Below are 21,169 nucleotides of genomic sequence, written 5' to 3'. Positions count from 1 at the left end.
GCGGGGGGTGGCGGCGCCTCGACGACTTCGCTCCCCCGCGGCAAACGGCCTCACGATCTGGTGCGTCGTGGTCGCCTAGGACGGCAGCGGCGTGGCCAGATCGGTTTGTGGCGGCGCGGACGGATCTCTGCCCAAGTGTGGGCCTTGATCGCTTGATTGCCGTCGGCACGGTGGCGGGTGCGACTCGTCGGCAGCTGGGCAGATCCACCGGGATTCTACCCTTGTCTGGTCCTTGACAGCGCGGGCAACTCCGGGGGAAACCCTAGATCTCCTTGGGATCGAGCGATGGCGGCGCTTTTGCGTCGTAGTCCCTATTTAGGGCATCGTTTTGGAGTTTACTCCGGTTGAAGGGACCAGCGACGTCGGCGACGCACGTCTGATGGAGCAACTGCCGATGAAAATTGCGCCGACTACGGTCATGGCGGACGATGGCGGCGTCTTAGATGGCATTCCCTTGTCGAGGCATCGTCGTTGCAGTATGCTTCCTCAGGCTTTGGATGCTCCGGGGGAAACCCTAGATCTGGGTCTTCCGGATCGGATGATGATAGCGTTTTATCGCTTTCCCTCCTGGGGGCATCGTTTTGGAGCAAGTGATGGCTGGGGGATGGTGGAGCGGTGCTTCATCTCACACATTGATGGCGGCGGTTATCGGCGGCATGGCGCTGTGGAGGCTCGGCGTCCGATGCGCGGGATGGACTCGCACAGGAGGAGGTAGCTGTCTGGCGTCATAGTGACGTCGATGGCCGAGTGGCCAGACAAGGTAGATGCCTCAATATGATTTGAAGACGGACCTGTGAAAGATGGCGGCGACGACACACGAGTGCGTCTGACCGGATTGTGCCCCAGACCCGGTATGTGGCTTGACTGGGGCTTCCGACTTTTGATGTTAGGATTAGGTGAGTGGTCTGAGTGGCCCAGCTAGCACGGACTGAGATCCAGTGCCTTTATCAAGTGAAGTCACGCTGCAACTTTACCCTTCTAATCTTCATCCAATCCACATCCTACGGTCCAGATCACACAAAAGGAAAGGCTCTCAACACTTAGCAGTTTTAAGCATAGCAGCAAACATCAATACACACTAGCTGCAAACAACGATGCAGTGGCACTTGAACTCAGTTTTATTTGAACAGATTGAAACCCAAAAAATAAAGAACTGCAGATACTCATGAATAGACTATAAAACAAATTTTGGTCTGGTTATACAGTAGTGCATTATGCAATCAAAGTGGAATAAATAAATTGCAGTTGACACTAGATCCAGTAGAACTTGATATTAAAAGGCTGCAGCGCATAATGTCCGAATGCTACAGTCAATGTTGAGTAATCATCTACACAAAAGCAGGCCATTTCACTTATACATTTAGGCCAAAAGAGACTATTATAATCCCCCAAAATACTGTTGTTAGCACTGTTCAAAATACTACCTAACAACTTTGAAGATACTAGATCATATCATCATAAAAGATATGATCGTCAACTCGTGAAATTGTCAAGAGCTCGGTAAAGCTATCAATTACATCATATTCTTGACGCTTCTCACTATTTTCTTTCACTTGCACTTGCACTTCAGGTTGCAAACTATTGCCATTGTTCTCCACTTGCACTTGAGGCTGCGCATATTTTTTTCTTTTGTTGCTGTTGCTGCCAATAAAAATGAAAAAATATATTTTGTTAGTACAGGAAGGAATAACAACTCATATTACATACATACTACACCTTACCTTTGCTCCTTTTTTTGTCGTTGCCGCTGATTTAGTTGGCTTTCGTCCCTTGTGTAACTTATCAAACCAAGTTAGCTTTCTCCTCAAAATTTTAGATGAAACCTCCTTTTTCTTCAGTCGTGCAGAACTAAGCAAGTCATTGGCTTGTTGCACATTTGGATCAACATTTTCTTGGTCATTGGAACAAGGCATCACCAGAGTCTTTTGCTGAGCATGGTGTCCACGCTACAGCTGGGAAAGTCCTGTTACAGCTCGTGATATGATTCCGTGAATACTTTCTCTATAGCTTTTGGATATCTTCTTTAACAGCAATAGTGGATAATATAATATCTATGGCCAATCAACTAGCGAACTGCAGAAGCAAGGAAGTAGCAACTGGACATATATACGTGTCCTCCTGCGAATTAGAGAAATACAGGGCACTGTTTGCTGTCATGCCACCAGAGCTTCACAAAGATGCGCTGATGATACAGAATTGTGAACTCAAGGTTGCAGATGATGCAAATAAATTGAACCGCGATGATGCAGATGATGATGATTTACAGCGATGGAATTGTACATTACCTCTTCTGCAGCGATGGACCTTGTCCTCCGCCACGGCCGGCCCTCCTCTACCGCAGCAACGGCACGGCCCACCCCTCCTCTCCTCTGGCGACGGCCGCCCCTCCTCTCCCGCAGCGACGGCGTGGCCCGCCCCTGCTCTCCTCTGGCGGCGGCTACCCCTCCTCTCCCCAGCGACGGCGCGCCCGCCCTTCTCTTCTCCGGTGGTGGCTGCCCCTCCTCTCCCCGAGCGACGGCGCGCGACCTGCCCCTCCTCTCCTCCTCCGGCGGCGGGCGACCTGCCCCCCCCCCTCCTCCGGCGGCACGGGAGTGTTCCGGCCGTGACGCTATAGCCCGCGAACCCCCAATTTCCTGCCCGCCCTCGCCCAAACTAATAACTGCTGAAGTTTTTGCCTATGTCTAACATACACCGTTGGATCTGGATTGGATGGAGATTAGAAGGGTAAAGTTGCAGCGTGACTTCACTTGATAAAGGCACTGGATCTCAGTCCAGCTAGCACCCCTTCATCGTATGGATAGGAGTAGCGGCATATGTTGCCAAGATGGTGGATTCAGGCATATTGTTGTAATACTTTGTAAGGTCCTTGAGAATAATCAATAAAGTGGCCGTATGCATCTCCCAGATGCAAGGCCGGGGGTCATCCTACTTTGTAAAAAAAAAAACCAGTTTTATATCGTTGATGCACAGCTTCCGGTGCTATAGTTTGGTGGTATACTTCCTGCGCCTAGCTAGCGGCCGGCACACATCACACATGCACCCACATCCACGGTGGTTATACTAGGACCTCATACCGAATCCGGCCAGGCAGTCAGCTCCCAGTTCCGCCGCGACGGCCGTCGGAGGTTGAACTCGTACGTGCTCCGTCGCACTACGTTTTGTCGTGACGGGCGTCGACTTGCACCGGGCGTGCTCCGTCGCGCGACTTCAAATTTTTGAGCGAGGCCAGCGACCAGCACCTGCGTCTGCGTGCCCCTGCCGTTGCAGCCGGACAATTTAACGGACCCCTCTCGCACAGATCCTCGTCGCCCTCCCTCACCTGCCAGTTCAAAACGTGCCTGCCTGCTGCCTCTCAGCCGCTGCACATGCCTCCAACTAGGAGCCAGCCAGCCGAGCTGCACGGCACCCAGAAGGCGCCCACCGGCGACCGGCCGGAGCCACGTCGGCGTCGCGTTTTGAACTGGCCGCGCCCCGAGACGACAAGCGAGGACCTGCGTCGAAGCGCAGCGGCAGCGGCAGCGCTGGTCCGGCCTGGATTAAACCGGCGTGCGGGGTCCCGCGTGTCACTCGCGGCGGGGCGGAGCGGAGCACGCCCCATGCACATGCAGGCCCGGCCGACCTGCGCGCCCGAGGTGTGGCAAAACGGCCACATTAACTACGGGGCCTCCCCAGACCCGGCTCGAGCCAGCGGCCGGATCATTTTTAAAAATGTTCGGGCGCAGCACCCGAGCTCAGCCGCACAGCCGGTCTGGCCCTGCCTCTGCCTCTGCCTCTGCGCCTAACTGGCTGCATGGCGCGCTCGCGCAGTCGGCAGTGCAGTCGGGTGCGCGCGCCGGGCCGGGTCTCACGAGTGCCCCGGCGTGGCGTGGCAGACACGTGGAGCGGCGCGGCACAGTTACCACACCGAGCGCGGCGGCATGCGCTACGTCGCCGCGTGACACGGCGCGGGGCAGGGCAAGCCGGTGGCCGCAATGGAGCGGGCGGGACGCGGTCACCGCGCACGGCTGAGGCGCCGTGCATCGGACTCTAGTACGTACACACGCAGTACCTTTTTCTGGACGCCAAGGACTTGGAGTAGGACTGGCACTGTACCGGGCCTAGCTAGCTAGATACCGTGAGAATCTAGGCTTTTTGAGGGTGATGCATGCACGTTTCCATTGTGCCTCTGTAGGAGTACGTACACAGTCCAGAAGTTGACGATGAAGGAATGATTGAATGCTCGATTCTGCTGCCACTAGCTTCGTTGAAACCTAAGCTGTTTTGCTGCCATATGTGATGTTGGCTCACGCGAGACCGTCCAATTAATTTCCCTGTTATGCATTGTCGTGCCGTACACAGCTCCTAGTCGTAGTACCACTCGTAAATGGGTCTGCACGTTAATTCGGCATGCCCAGGTACAAGTGGCCACCTCATTGCTGTGATTGAGCTCGTGAAGTTTGAACTGCCAAACAGAACATCGTAGATTGCCATATATCATATGTACGCAAAATGCGTAGTACTAGCTGTATTTGGCTCACCTTCATTTCTAAATGTTTTGTGTTATTTTATTTATTTTTTGAATCGGGCTATCCCCTTTCCACAAAAATGCTGCCAGCTTTGCCTCCAGAAGACAACCAATGCCACTGAAATCTATCAAAAGGATCAATCTTCCTAAGCTAGCTATTAGGAAGTTCTTTCTTCACCGTTTCTCGAATACCTAAAAAAATCACAAGATTGATCACTTGTAAGCTCGGAGAGGCAGGTGCCCATTCCTTTCTTGCCCGCCACTCGACAATTCAAAATGAGCCCTCTTATTTTGAACAATTATTATTACAATACGACCTGGTAATTCTACCAGGAAGAGGGGCAGACGGCAGAGTTACCAACATTCACAGGCGTCCCATTTTGACTGTTTTCTGGCTTCTAGTTAAAGGTTTGGATATCACAACCGTGACCTTATTTTGTTTACCTTTTAAGATTTAACCACCTCAAAATTATCCTAATCTATATCGTTCTCATCTAGCCAATTCACATTAACATGGGATTTTTTACCAACCCATTAATGGTAAAGATGTTATTAACATGATTATCGTCAACGGCCTTATCAATTTCTTCAACTAGGTTTATATTTACAACATGAAGCTCTTTCAACACATCAATGCCAAGCAAAATCATTATCAGGAATAATCGCCCCCATCTTAGCAGCTTTACGCAGAATCTCCTAACTAGACAAAGCATTAAAATAGTTCATGTCATGGGGAGGTGGAGTACCTTTGAGGTTTATGTTTCTAGTGAGATTAGTAGCTCTGGTCTCAGCATCTTAATGATCAGCCTGGACATTTCTGTGGCCGGACCTCAGGCAGACCTCAGGAGCTAAAGGAGGAGTAGGAATCACTTTGCTCGGTACAAAGTGAAGGAGGAGAGTCTACCACATAGTTATTGGAGATCTTCAGATTGGGGTCTAGCTCACCGAGTACATGGGAAGAATTAATAACATTAACAACATATGATTTTTTGACATTAACACGGGAGACATTCACATGTATCTCCAGAACAAAAGAGCTAGTAGGAATATTAGTGGAAATGGTTCTAGGCAAGTTATGACCCATTTCTCAGATCCATCAACACCTTGATCACTTTTCTAGTCTTCCTCTCATGCTCTTTAGCAAGTTCCTCAATGAGGAGGGTACTACCCACATCATTTTCAAAAGATTCAGGAGATTATTTTTCCATACTCACATCAGCACTAGTTTGCTCTTTATGAGGTACACAAGAAGCATCCCTAATACTACTAGAGGGGTTCAGTAGCATTATCATCAGGATTTTCCTCTATCCTTCTACGCTTAGGAATATGAGTGTTTCAGTCAACTCTGTCATTAGTATCCGAGGTAGCAATGACCTCCGCAGGAGGATTTCTCACCAGAACTTCTTTAATTTCATATAAGAAACGATAAAAATGACCACCCAACACACTTTCAGCAGAGCACGGGAGTTCATCCACACTCTTGCAAACCAATTTTAGCTCTAACATGTACGGTGCAAAGTGGAGATATCTATCTCAAAAGGAATCCCCACAAGGCCACAAACAAAAGCAACATTCCTAGCACAAAATTTTTCTAGTGGAATCCAACTCACTTTTACCCAGAACATGAAACGCCCCGGATACAACTTTCCATATTCGTAACTCCAACTCTTGCCTTTTCCGGAGATGCGGTATGTTATTTTCCTCCGTGGTTGGGTTTTTTTTTTGCATTTTGTTCAGGTCTTGCATTTCATCTCATGTCATCATTTGCATTGCATCGGCACTCATTGCCGTCATTGTTTTCATAAAACTTGCATCCGCTCGTAGTTGTCGCGTCCTCCCTTGCTTTTGTTGACCGTTCTGAGACCAACCAGATTTTGTTTCCCTCTTTCCTGGCTTTTCCTAACCTCTCTGCACATCCTCAAACCCCTCATGTGCGTGTCCGAAACTTACCTGAACCCGACCTGCTCAGTCATCACCGTTGGATTCAGTTCATCCCCAAACATCTATAAAACATCTCCGGTTTCTTATTTGGGCCACCTAACCTATTTATTCGCGACCGCTCGATTTCGATCGGACGGACCGGATTAGTCCATAATCTAATCCGCAGGCTATATATAAACTAGTCCAACCCTAATCTTTAGGAGGCTTGTCCCATCAGTCTCGTCCCCGCCGCCAGCCATCCACCCACTCGCCTTCCACCTTGGGATCCTCACATATCCACCCCAGGCCAACCATCGTCTCCCCTCGATCCATCCACCCAACCACACTGCAGCCAGCGCTCGCCCCGCCACCATCGGCTCCATCCAGCCAGTAGCCTCCACCTCCTCCCTTCAAACCATCCTCGCTCCCGCCTCCAGATCGAGCAGGAAGCTCATTCCCGGCCTCATCCTCCCGCAGCACGCCCGTCCTCAAGCCCCGACGGCTCGCCCCCACACAGCCAGCGAGGCACCGGCCTCCTCAGCGCCACGAGGCCGCTGCCCTGTCGTCCCTCCCCTTCCTCTGCCCTGCCTCTACTCGCTCGCTCCCGCGCGAACGGAAGCGGAGCTGCCGAAGCCACCAGGATCCCGTCGCCGGAGCCGCCCAACCAGGTCCTTGTTTGTTCCCCTTCTCCTTCCTTCCCTCTCTGGTTTCCTCTCCCTCTGCTCGACCCTCTGTTCATCCGATTGCTCGTTTCCTTTGGACAAGGGACCTCCTTGGACGAACGCCAAGGCCGCCAAGAGGATCCCGACGCCGCCGGTTTGCCTCTGCTCCACCTTCCCCGCCTTCGGTCGCCATCTCCGACGAGTGCAGACACCGGCGAAGCCCCGCAGGTCGCCGTCTCCCTCCTTCCATCTTCTTTTCCTCCTGCGTTCTCCCGTTGCAGGTCTCTTATCTCTGTCTCTCTCCCGTGGTCAGGGAACCCCGTCGCCAGAACGCATGGGACGCCATCCAGCGCCCGGATCCGCACCTCCTCCGTTCCCTGCATCGCCGGTTCTGTCTGCGCCCTCTACATCGAGCAGCAGCTCAAGAACGAGCACCCCATCCCGCGTTGACAAGTCCAGCGCCAGCCTGGACGAGCGCCACTCACCGCGCGAGGCCTCCTCTGCTTCGCTCGCAGCCCAGCTGCCCAGCGCCTCCCCAAGGCCCAGCCTGCGCCCCGCGGCCTGCCTCCACCTCCTCACCGACCGGGCCAAGAGCCCAAGGGTGAGCAGCCCCCCAGCCCCTCCTGTGCACTGTTGGCCCAGCAGATTCGGCCCGTAGCGTTTTTTTTTCAGATCTGCGAATTTAGCTATTAACCCAGGATTAACAGATTTGCAGAAACCCCCTTCCACTTCATGCATATAATAACTCATGATCTGTGCATCATATGTAAAAACTTTAGATATGTAAAATGCTTAGAATTTTGTGTAGATTAATAATATGCAACTTTCAACCATGTTAAAATATTTAAAATTGCTGTTTGCATTAATTTGCATAAATGACATGTTAAAATGGTTTATTTCATAACTAAATAACCGTAGCTCCATTTTAAATAAACTTTATATGTAAATGGGGTGGAGAAATGCCGAGTTTAACATGGTGGACTTTATTTTCCTGCTTAACAACCTTAAAATATGGTTTAGGGCAGAACTGTACCAAAACTGAAACATGGACATGAGGATTTTCCGAAATTGTTGTTTGTAACTTCCGGCCTCATTTAAACTTGCCTAGATAGGTAGTTTCATTATGTTTCACCTCTTGCCATGTTTAACAACATTTAGTATTGTTGTGTACCTAAACGAGAGCGAACTAAATAACTTGAATGTGGTGTTTCATCAATATGCAACTCGTTGCATATTGAGCTCCACTTAACTTGTAGTATTGTTTGTTGCACTTTGCCATGCCATGCCTCTTTAAACCGGACATGCATCATACTTGGTTGCGCATCATGCCATGTTTATGTGATGGTTGTTTACTATGTTCCTTGCTTCTTTCCGGTGTTGCTTCTTAGTCCCGGTAACGTTGTGGTTGAGAGGACACGTTCGACTATGTCCGCTTCTCTTTTTCATGGACTCGTTCTTCTTCCTAGCGGGATTTCAGGCAAGATGACCGCTACCCTAGATCTCAATACTATCATTGCTATGCTAGGTGCTTCGTTCTATCGCTTTGCTGTGCTACCTATCGCTTGCTCTTTAAGCCTCCCAGTTTGCCATGTCAGCCTCTAACCTTTTCACCCTTCCTAGCAAACCATTGCTTGGCTATGTTACCGCTTTGCTCAGCCCCTCTTATAGCGTTGTTAGTTGTAGGTGAAGTTAAAGATTGCTCCATGGTGGACATGATTATGTTCGGATATCACAATATCTCTTATTTAATTAATGCATCTATATACTTGGTAAATGGTGGATGGCTCGGCCTTATGCCTGGTGTTTTGTTCCACTCTTGCCGCCCTAGTTTCTGTCATACCGGTGTTATGTTCCCAGACTTTGCATTCCTTATGCGGTTGGGTGATTTATGGGACCCCCTTGACAGTCCGCTTTGAATAAAACTCCTCCAGCAAGGCCCAACCTTGGTTTTACCATTAAAACGCATCAACTGTGTGTGTAGCCATGATGTTCTTTTTTCGGCGGAGTCTGGGAAGTGAACACGGTTTTTGGGTTATGTTTGACGTAAGTAGGAGTTCAGGATCACCTCTTGATCATTGCTAGCTTCACGACCGTTACTTTGCTTCTTTTCTCGCTCTTATTTGCGTATGTTAGCCACCATATCATTCTTAGTCGCGGCTGCAACCTCACCACTTTACCCCTTACTTACCCATTAAGCTTTGCTAGTCTTGATACCCATGGTAATGGGGTTGCTGAGTCCTCGTGGCTCACAGATTACTACAACAACAGTTGCAGGTACAGGTTTTGTGACGATCATGACGCGAGAGCAATGTTTACTTGTTTTGGGAGTTCTTCTTCTGCTTCTTCTTTGATCAGGGGATAGGTTCCAGGTCGGCAGCCTGGGATAGCAGGGTGGATGTCGTTTGAGCTTCTATTTGTGTTTTGTGTTTCATCCGTAGTCGGATGTTGCTCTTATATATGATGTTGTATTCGTGTGGCATTGTATGCCTTTTGTGTGTATCCCCATCTATTATGTAATGTTGATGTAATGATATCCACCTTGCAAAAGCGTCTCAATATGCGGTTCTATCCTTGGTGGGACCTTCGAGTCTCTTTAGAATAGTATCGCATATTGGGCGTGACAAGTTGGTATTAGAGCCTCGACCGACCATAGGAGCCCCCTTGATTGTTGGTCGTTGTTGAGTCCAGAAGAAAACTATTTTGAGTCTTAGGATTATATATATATCGGGGAGTAGGATTCTTTTTACTTCTCAGCCCCCTTTGTCGCTCTGGTGAGGACTCTTAACGTAGATGTTTTGTCTTTCCTCTCCTCAAATTTCACTAAAGAAAATTTTTGGATCACGCGGGTATCTTGGAATCGTTCCGATAGTCTTGTGACGAGAACATTGTTCTTGGTGCCTCCTGACATTTAGGGGTTGTGGCAGTGTCCCGGGGAGTTGAGCTCCGAGGTGTTGTCGTCACAATTTTATTGTTGCAGTTCTGGAATACCTGAGTTTTGCCGACATCAGAAATCTCTTTTATGCAGTTGTTGGTGAGATAACCTCGACGCCACCCAGTACTTGGGAGTTCAGGAGTATTGCCATAGCACGTATAACGGATGCTTTTTGAAGGTTGAGGTACACGATTTCCAGAGTTTTCTTGTTTATGTGTTGACGGATGGATACACCTGGATGTAGGGATTGTTAGTTTGGGTGAGATATTTTGCTTCCCCTATATCCCCAACACCAGATTGTATAACCAAAAAGTTTCAGGAGTTTTATAGGTGGGAATTCAAGTAGCTCCTAGTATATCTTTCCGACAGATGCATGATATGGGATTGGGTAAATCTCTATCATATGTATTTGTTCCGGCTTATTCTGCAAGCCAATCCTGTTTTGTTTTGAGTTGTGGTATTCGAGTTGCTTCAATGTCAAGTGTTGATTCCATACCTTTCAAGCGGTGTTCTCATATTTCTATGAGAGTGCTAATCCTTCTTGTTTATCGAGATTGTCATGTTAATTCTTTTCCAACCGGTGCGCTTCTCTTCGAGATGATCCCATCATTCTCCCCATCCGCAAGATCAATTCTAAGCTTTTCTCAATGGTGTTTGTTTCGTTCATCCCAAGTTGTCTTTGTTTTTCCCTACCCTCCCACCCTTTTCTTCAAGGACTCATATATTTTAATCATGTATCCTTTTATTTGAGAGAAGTCTCTTCATTCTTTTCTTTCGATGTTCTTATCTGGTGATTTCCCATGAAGATGCTCAACAGATTCAAGTTCATCATCCTTCATTGTTGTTTCTTCTCCGGTGGATCCAATTCAAGCTTTCGGTGTTGATCATATCCCTTTCCTTGTTTCAAATGTTTTTCCATGTCGGTGCACCTCTTAATTGTTCACCTCTCTATTCTTATCCGGAGTGCTCAAGATATCTCAAAAGAATCATGTTTCCATTCTTAATCCATTCGAATTACTTCAAGGTTTTTCTCTCATTCAAGCTATTTAATTCTACTGGTGCAATCCCTCTTCTAAATTGTTCAACGGTGTATCTTCTGAGTGGGCCCTAACCCACAGGTCTTTTCCCAGGATCTTACCTGACTCTTCTTATTTATCCAGAGCAATTCCCAAAGTCTTTCGAAGTTTGACATAAGAATGAATTTCCATCAGTCATATTCCTTCTCCAAGATCGCTTTCAGAATATTTTCATCGTTGGTTCATCATTTCTATTCTTCTTTGTTCTGGAGTGTCTCAACAATTGGGTGGTGTTTCTCCTCGTCATTCTCGGATTTTGAAGACCGAAGAAGAGTTCCTCTTAAATCCTTACCCGTTTCTACCAAAGATGTGTAGTTCAAGCTTGATGCCATCCTCTCATAATTGTTTTCGATTGTGAGAATTACTTTCTTACCATCCGGAGCATTTCATGAGTTGTTTCCATTTCTTCCCTCCGAAGGTCTTCATGTCAAAATTATTCATTCTCAGTGTGTAGCTATCGTTCTATAAATCTTACCGGTGAATCGTTCAAATATCCTCTAATCAGTCCATGATCTCTTCGTTCTCATGTATCTAAATCCCCTCAAGTATCTTCATTCGTTTTCCAATTCTTCCCGGTGAATTGTGCCTTTGCTATGTTCATTTTCAATTCTTACGGTGGTTCGTTCGAGATTTCACTTCCTTCGTTATCATATCAATTCATTCTTTGTTTCCAAATCCCACCAGTGGTTCCATCAATACCTTCTCAAGTTTACACTATATCTCTCTTAATCCTTTCTACGAGAATAAGTAGTATGCCAAATCCGTTGCTTCTCATCAATTTAAATTGGTGAAGGATACGCATAACGTAATTCTTATTATTTTTTCATCCAAGGGATCTAGTTTCTTCTTTCCATCATTGTTCATCATGTCACATTTCTCGGTTCGAGATGTTGCATCTTTTCTTTTCCGGAGTTCCAAGTTTTTCCTCTTTATCTCGTTGCGAAGCTCCATCTAAATCATCGCAAGGCTTCACCTTGTGTTTTCAACTTCTCTTTATTTGTTATCATCCTTTGATTTTATTACCGGAGTTCTCATGAAGGCTCAACATGGTGGTTCTTCAAGGATTCCTTTCATTCTTCATTTGTTCTTCAAGACTTCTCTCGAGGTGATGATCCGCCAAGCTATACTCAAAATTAAACATGGTGCTCAACACATGTTTGTTTTGAGGCGTTCAAGTATTCTTCTTCTTGCATTTCGAAGTGCAATTCTTTCTACCTTAGCTTTTGAGGTGGTGTTATATCATTCTTGGCAATTTCCATTCAGGTTTCGCAATTCACATGTTGTCAAGAATGAGGTATTTTAAATCCATCAATCTCTTCTTTGGAGTTATCTTGGTATAGATTTCACCTAAAGCCTTCTCTAAGGAATGTTGCTATTTGTGGTGCTTATCAATGATCCGAGTTTTCTCCTATCCTCTCGGTGAAAGAAGTTTTCATCTCTTCTTTGATCTTAAACAAGCAATTGTTTTTCGTTAGTGGCAGAATTTCACCTCAAGTGTTGAGATGTTTCCATAAGCCCACTACAAGCTTATTCTTTTCGTTGTTGGTTTTCCAACAACTCCGTTTTAACCTTCTTGGAAGGGTGCTTCCCAAGTTCATTTGTGGCAGAAATTGGCATTTTCTTCTCCATTCTTTTATTCCAATGATCTATCTTCTATTCTTTCTTCCGGAGGCATGGTGATGTTCCTCTCTTCACTCATCATCTTGAGTTGTGAGGATCGTGTTCTTTTCATGCTTATCCATTTAACCGGAGTGTTGTGTCATCTCTTCAAGTGCTTTTCATCTTGTCAAGTTTTCCTTCTTCTTTCAGTCGGAGTGCTGCCCAAATTTTATCAATCTTATTCCTTCTCCATCTAGTTTTAACCGGAGTGGTTTCGATATCTATCTTATCACTAAACCTCCTGGTTCTCGTCCTATCCCTTGTTCCTAATTTCTAACGGAGGGTTTTCAACTTTGTTCATCTTCATTGTTTTCTTTCTTTCATTTTTCTCAACCTCTCAAGGTTCATGGTTTCACTCGTTTGTCGAAGAAGCAATTTAGTTTACCTCTTATCGTCCTCTTCCTTTTCCCTCCGGTGCCATCCTAGATCTCGGGACGAGATCCTCTCGTAGTGGTGGAGTGTTGTAATGCCCCGGATACAACTTTCCATATTCGTAACTCCAACTCTTGCCTTTTTCGAAGATGCGGTATGTTATTTTCCTCCGTGGTTGGGTTTTTGTTTTTTTTTTGTTTTGCATTTTGTTCAGGTCTTGCATTTCATCTCATGTCATCATTTGCATTGCATCGGCACTCGTTGTCGTCATTGTTTTCATAAAACTTGCATCCGCTCGTAGTTGTCGCGTCCCCCCTTGCTTTTGTTGACCGTTCTGAGACCAACCAGATTTTGTTTCCCTCTTGCCTGGCTTTTCCTAACCTCTCTACACATCCTCAAACCCCTCGTGTGCGTGTCCGAAACTTACCCGAACCCGACTTGCTCAGTCATCACCGTTGGATTCAGTTCATCCCCAAACATCTATAAAACATCTCCGGTTTCTTATTTGGGCCACCTAACCTATTTATTCGCGACCGCTCGATTTCGATCGGACGGACCGGATTAGTCCATAATCTAATCTGCAGGCTATATATAAACTAGTCCAACCCTAATCTTTAGGAGGCTTGTCCCATCAGTCTCGTCCCTGCCGCTAGCCATCCATCCACTCGCCTCCCACCTTGGGATCCTCCCAGATCCACCCCGGGCCAACCACCGTCTCCCCTCGATCCATCCACCCAACCACACCGCAGCCAGCGCTCGCCCCGCCACCATCGGCTCCATCCAGCAAGCAGCCTCCACCTCCTCCCTTCGAACCATCCTCGCGCCCGCCTCCAAATCGAGCAGGAGGCTCATTCCTGGCCTCATCCTCCCGCAGCACGCCCGTCCTCAAGCCCCGACGGCTCGTCCCCGCACAGCCCACGAGGCACCGGCCTCCTCAGCGCCACCAGGCCGCTGCCTTGTCGTCCCTCCCCTTCCTCTGCCCTGCCTCTGCTCGCTCGCTCCCGCGCGAACGGAAGCGGAGCTGCCAAAGCCACCAGGATCCCATCGCCGGAGCCGCCCAGCCAGGTCCTTGTCTGTTCCCCTTCTCATTCCTTCCCTCTCTGGTTTCCTCTCCCTCTGCTCGACCCTCTGTTCATCTGATTGCTCGTTTCCTTTGGACAAGGGACCTCCTTGGACGAACGCCAAGGCCGCCAAGAGGATCCCGCCGCCGCCAGTTTGCCTCTGCTCCACCTTTCCCGCCTTCGGTCGCCATCTCCGGCGAGTGCAGACACTGGTGAAGCCCCGCAGGTCGCCGTCTCCCTCCTCCCATCTTCTTTTCCTCCGGTGTTCTCCTGTTGCAGGTCTCTTATCTCTGTCTCTCTCCCATGGTCAGGGAACCCCGTCGCCAGAATGCATGGGACGCCATCCAGCGCCCGGATCCGCACCTCCTCCATTCCCTGCATCACTGGTTCTGTCTGCGCCCCCTGCATCGAGCAGCAGCTCGAGAACGAGCACCCCATCCCGCGTTGACCAGTCCAGTGCCAGCCTGGACGAGTGCCACTCACCGCGCGAGGCCTCCTCTGCTTGGCTCGCAGCCCAGCTGCCCAGCGCCTCCCCAAGGCCCAGCCTCCGCCCCGCGGCCTGCCTCCACCTCCTCACCGACCGGGCCAAGAGCCCAAGGTTGAGAAGCCCCCCAGCCCCTCCTGTGCATTGTTGGCCCAGCATATTCGGCCCGTAGTGTTTTTTTTTCAGATCTGCGAATTTAGCTATTAACCTAGGATTAACAGATTTGCAGAAACCCCCTTGCACTTCATGCATATAATAACTCATGATCTGTGCATCATATGTAAAAACTTTAGATATGTAAAATGCTTAGAATTTTGTGTAGATTAATAATATGCAACTTTCATCCATGTTAAAATATTTAAAATTGCTGTTTGCATTAATTTGCATAAATGACATGTTAAAATGGTTTATTTCATAACTAAATAACCGTAGCTCCATTTTAAATAAACTTTATATGTAAATGGGGTGGAGAAATGCCGAGTTTAACGTGGTGGACTTTATTTTCCTGTTTAACAACCTTAAAATATGGTTTAGGGTAGAACAGTACCAAAACTAAAACATGGACATGAGGATTTTCCGGAATTGTTGTTTGTAACTTCCGACCTCATTTAAACTTGCCTAGATAGGTAGTTTATTATGTTTCACCTCTTGCCATGTTTAACAACATTTAATATTGTTGTGTACTTAAACGAGAGCGAACTAAATAACTTGAATGTGGTGTTTTGTCAATATGCAACTCGTTGCATATTGAGCTCCACTTAACTTGTAGTATTGTTTGTTGCACTTTGCCATGCCATGCCTCTTTAAACCGGACATGCATCATACTTGGTTGCGCATCATGCCATGTTTATGTGATGGATGTTTACTATGTTCCTTGCTTCTTTCCGGTGTTGCTTCTTAGTCCCGGTAACGTTGCGATTGAGAGGACCCGTTCGACTACCTCTGCTTCTCTTCTTCATGGACTCGTTCTTCTTCCTAGCGGGATTTCAGGCAAGATGATCGCTACCCTGGATCTCAATACTATCATTGCTATGCTAGTTGCTTCGTTCTATCGCTTTGCTGCGCTACCTATCGCTTGCTTTTCAAGCCTCCCAGTTTGCCATGTCAGCCTCTAACCTTTTCACCCTTCCTAGCAAACCATTGCTTGGCTATGTTACCGCTTTGCTCAGCCCCTCTTATAGCATTGTTAGTTGCAGGTGAAGTTGAAGATTGCTCCATGGTGGACAGGATTATGTTGGGATATCACAATATCTCTTATTTAATTAATGCATCTATATACTTGGTAAAGGTGGAAGGCTCGGCCTTATGCCTGGTGTTTTGTTCCACTCTTGCCACCCTAGTTTCCGTCATACCGGTGTTATGTTCCCGGATTTTGCGTTCCTTACGCGGTTGGGTGATTTATGGGACCCCCTTGACAGTTCGCTTTGAATAAAACTCCTCCAGCAAGGCCCAACCTTGGTTTTACCATTTGCCTCACCACCACCTATACCCTTCCCTTGGGTCGGCCAACCCGAGGGTCATCTTTATTTTAGCCCCCCCGGGCCAGTGCTTCTCTAAGTGCTGGTCTGAACCGAGCAGCCTGCGGAGCCACCTCGGGGAAACTCGAGGTCTGGTTTTACTCGTAGGCTGACCTATCCGGTGTTTCCCTGAGAACGAGATATGTGCAGCTCCTATCGGGATTGTCGGCACATCGGGCGGCTTTGCTGGTCTTGTTTTACCATTGTCGAAATGTCTTGTAAATCGGGATTCCGAGTGTGATCGGTTCTTCCTGGGAGAAGGAATATCCTTCGTTGACCGTGAGAGCTTGTGATGGGCTAAGTTGGGACACCCCTGCAGGGTATAAACTTTCGAGAGCCATGCCCGCGGTTATGTGGCAGATGGGAATTTGTTAATGTCCGGTTGTAGATAACTTGACACCAGATACGAATTAAAACGCATCAACTGTTTGTGTAGCCGTGATGTTCTTTTTTCGGCGGAGTCCCGGAAGTGAACACGGTTTTTGGGTTATGTTTGACGTAAGTAGGAGTTCAGGATCACCTCTTGATCATTGCTAGCTTCACGACCGTTCCTTTGCTTCTCTTCTCTCTCTTATTTGCGTATGTTAGCCACCATATCATTCTTAGTCGCGGCTGCAACCTCACCACTTTACCCCTTCCTTACCCATTAAGCTTTGCTAGTCTTGATACCCATGGTAATGGGATTGCTGAGTCCTCGTGGCTCACAGATTACTACAACAACAGTTGCAGGTACAGGTTTTGTGACGATCATGACGCGAGAGTGATGTTTACTTGTTTTGGGAGTTCTTCTTTTGCTACTTCTTCGATCAGGGGATAGGTTACAGGTCGACAGCCTGGGATAGCAGGGTGGATGTCGTTTGAGCTTCTGTTTGTGTTTCATCCGTAGTCGGATGTTGCTCTTATATATGATGTTGTATTCGTGTGGCATTGTATGCCTTTTGTGTGTATCCCAATCTATTTTGTAATGTTGATGTAATGATATCCACCTTGCAAAAGCGTCTCAATATGCGGTTCTATCCTTGGTGGGACCTTCGAGTCTCTTTAGGATAGTATCGCATATTGGGCGTGACAGAACACTTCCTGAACTCCCTCAGATCCAACAACATCAGACCAAGGAGACAAGCGAACAACATCACCACATGCTTCTAGAGTATTCCAATCAACATGCAAGGTTTTATTCACCTCAGAGCTATTAGGGAAACACATGACTTACTGTTTAGGGCCAAACTGTTGGGAATATGCCCTAGAGGCAATAATAAAATGATTATTATTATATTTCCTTGTTCATGATAATTGTCTATTGTTCACGATATAATTGTATTAACCGGAAACCGTGATACATGTGTGAATACATAGACCACAACATCTCCCTAGTGAGCCTCTAGTTGACTAGCTCGTTGATCAATAGACGGTCATGGTTTCCTGACTATGGAAATTGGATGTCATTGATAACGAGATCACATCATTAGGAGAATGATGTGATGGACAAGACCCAATCCTAAGCATAGCACAAGATCGTGTAGTTCGTTTGCTAAAGCTTTTCTAATGTCAAGTATCAGTTCCTTAGACCATGAGATTGTGTAACTCCCGAATATCGTAGGAGTGCTTTGGCTACTCCAAACGTCACAACGTAACTGGGTGACTATAAAGGTGCACTACAGGTATCTCCAAAAGTGTCTGTTGGGTTGACACGAATCAAGACTGGAATTTGTCACTCCATATGATGGAGAGGTATTACTTGCCAGTAATCATGCATTATGTAACGAGTAAAGTGACTTGCCGGTAACGAGATTGAACAAGGTATTGGGATACCAACGATCGAATCTCGGGCAAGTAACGCACCGATTGACAAAGGGAATTGCATACGGGGTTACTTGAATCCTCGACATTGTTGTTCATCCAATGAGATCATCGTGGAACATGTGGGAGCCAACATGGGTATCCAGATCCCACTGTTGGTTATTGGTCGGAGAGCTGTCTCGGTCATGTCTGCTTGATTCCCGAACCCATAGGGTCTACACACTTAAGGTTCGATGACGCTAGGGTTATTAGGAAGACTTGTATGTGATTACTGAATGTTGTTCAGAGTCCTGGATGAGATCCCGGACGTCACGAGAAGTTCCGGAATGGTCCGGAGGTGAAGATTTATATATGGGAAGTTGTCATACGGTCACCGGAAAAGTTTGGGGCCATACCGGTATTGTACCCGGGCCATCGGAGGGGTTCTGGGGGTCCACCGGGAGGGGCCACCTCTCTCGGAGGGCCTCATGGGCCGTAGAGGGAAGGGAACCAGCCCTTGGAGGGCTGGGTGCAACCCCCCCTTGGGCCCATGCGCCTAGGGTTGGGGGGGAAACCCTAAAGGGGGCGCCCCCCTTGCTTGGGGGGCAAGCCCCCTCCCCTTGGCCGCCGCCCCCCTCTAGATCTCATCTAGAGGGGGGCGGCCCCCTTTCCCCTTATCCTATAAATAGAGGGGAGAGGGGAGGGCTGCAGAACCACACCTAAGGCACAGGCCCTCCCCTCCCCAACACCTCTCCTCCTCCGCAAGAGCTTGGCGAAGCCCTGCCGGAGTACTGCCACTCCATCACCACCACGTCGTCGTGCTGCTGTTGGAGCCCCTCTTCCTCAACCTATCCCTCCTCCTTGCTGGATCAAGGTGCAGGAGACGTCACCGTGCTGCACGTGTGTTGAACGAGGAGGTTCCGTTGTTCGGCGCTAAGATCAGAATCCACCGCGATCTGAATCGCTTCGAGTACGACTCCCTCATCCGCGTTCTTGTAACGCTTCCGTCTCGCGGTCTTCAAGGGTATGAAGATGCACTCCCCTCTCTCTCGTTGCTAGTTACTCCATTGATTGATCTTGGTGATGCGTAGAAAAATTTTATTTTCTGCAACGATCCCCAACAGTGGCATCATGAGCTAGGTCTATGCGTAGTTTCTATGCACGAGTAGAACACAAGTTTGTTGTGGGCGTCGATTTTGTCAATTTACTTGCCACTACTACTCTTATATTGTTTCAGCGGAATCGTGGGATGAAGCGGCCCGGAGCGACCTTACATGTACGCTTACGTGAGACAGGTTCCATCGACTGACATGCCCTAGTTGCATAAGGTGGCTAGCGGGTGTTTGTCTTTCCCACTTTAGTCGGATCGGATTCGATGAAAAGGGCCCTTATGAAGGGTAAATAGAAATTGGCATATCACGTTGTGGTTTTGGCGTAGGTAAGAAACATTCTTGCTAGAACCCTATAGCAGCCACGTAAAAACATGCAACAACAATTAGAGGTCGTCTAACTTGTGCAACATATGCCTTATGATGTGATATGGCCAAAAAGGATGTGATGAATGAAATATATGTGATGTATGAGATTGATCATGTTCTTGTAATAGGAATCACGACTTGCATGTCGATGAGTATGACAACCGGCAGGAGCCATAGGAGTTGTCTTTATTTATTGTATGACCTGCGTGTCACTGAATAACGCCATGTAATTGTTGAGGAACGTAGCAGAAATTCAAACTTTTCCTACGAGTCACCAAGATCTATCTATGGAGAGACTAGCAACAAGGGGAAGGAGAGTGCATCTACATACCCTTGTAGATCGCTAAGCGGAAGCATTCAAGAGAACAGGGTTGAAGGAGTCGTACTCGTCGTGATCCAAATCACCGGAGATCCTAGTGCCGAACGGACGGCACCTCTGCGTTCAACACACGTATAGCCCGGTGACGTCTCCCATGACTTGATACAGTAAGGAGAGAGGGAGAGGTTGAGGAAGGCTCCATCCAGCAGCAGCACAACAGCGTGGTGGTGTTGGAGGAGCATGGCAATCCTGCAGGGCTTCGCCAAGCACCGCGGGAGAGGAGGAGGACTTGGAAGAGGGAGAGGGCTGCGCCAGAACTTGGGGTCGGTTGCCCTCCCACCCCTCCACTATTTATAGGTGGGGAGATAAGGGGGCCGGCCCCCTAGATCCCATCTAGGGTTGGGGGCGGCGGCCAAGGGGGGGAGGAGTGCCTCCCAAGTCAAGTGGAGGCCCTCCCCCTTAGGGTTTCCCCTCTCCCATGCGCATGGGCCTTGGGGGGGCTGGTGCCCCTGGCCCATTAAGGCTAGGGCACCCCCTTATAGCCCATGCTGCTGTATTGGACGTGGTGGAACATTTTCCGGACCTCCGGACCCCTCCGGAATCCTCCGGAACCTTCTGGAAGCTTCCCGGTACAATACCGGAAAAAACCGAACTTTTCCCGGAACCCGAACAACAACTTTCCATATATAAATCTTTACCTCCGGACCATTCCGAAACTCCTCGTGACATCCGGGATCTCATCCGGTACTCCGAACAACATTCGGTAACCACATACAAACTTCCTTTATAACCCTAGCGTCATCGAACCTTAAGTGTGTAGACCCTACGGGTTCGGGAACCATGCAGACATGACCGAGACGTTCTCCGGTCAATAACCAACATCGGGATCTAGATACCCATGTTGGCTCCCACATGTTCCACGGTGATCTCATCGGATGAACCACGATGTCAAGGACTCAATCAATCCCGTATACAATTCCCTTTGTCTATGCGGTATAGTACTTGCCCGAGATTCGATCGTCGGTATCCCGATACCTTGTTCAATCTCGTTACCAGCAAGTCTCTTTACTCGTTCCGTAACACATCATCCCGTGATCAACCCCTTGGTCACATTGTGCACATTATGATGATGTCCTACCGAGTGGGCCCAGAGATACCTCTCCGTCAACCGGAGTGACAAATCCCAGTCTCGATTCGTGCCAACCCAACAGACACTTTCGGAGATACCCGTAGTGCACCTTTATAGCCACCCAGTTACGTTGTGACATTTGGTACACCCAAAGCATTCCTACGGTATCCGGGAGTTGCACAATCTCATGGTCTAAGGAAATGATACTTGACATTAGAAAAGCTTTAGCATACGAACTACACGATCTTTGTGCTAGGCTTAGGATTGGGTATTGTCC

Source organism: Triticum dicoccoides, chromosome 4B, assembly GCF_002162155.2.
Source record: "Triticum dicoccoides isolate Atlit2015 ecotype Zavitan chromosome 4B, WEW_v2.0, whole genome shotgun sequence".
Classification (NCBI taxonomy): domain Eukaryota; kingdom Viridiplantae; phylum Streptophyta; class Magnoliopsida; order Poales; family Poaceae; genus Triticum; species Triticum dicoccoides.
This window is presented reverse-complemented; position numbering follows the sequence as displayed.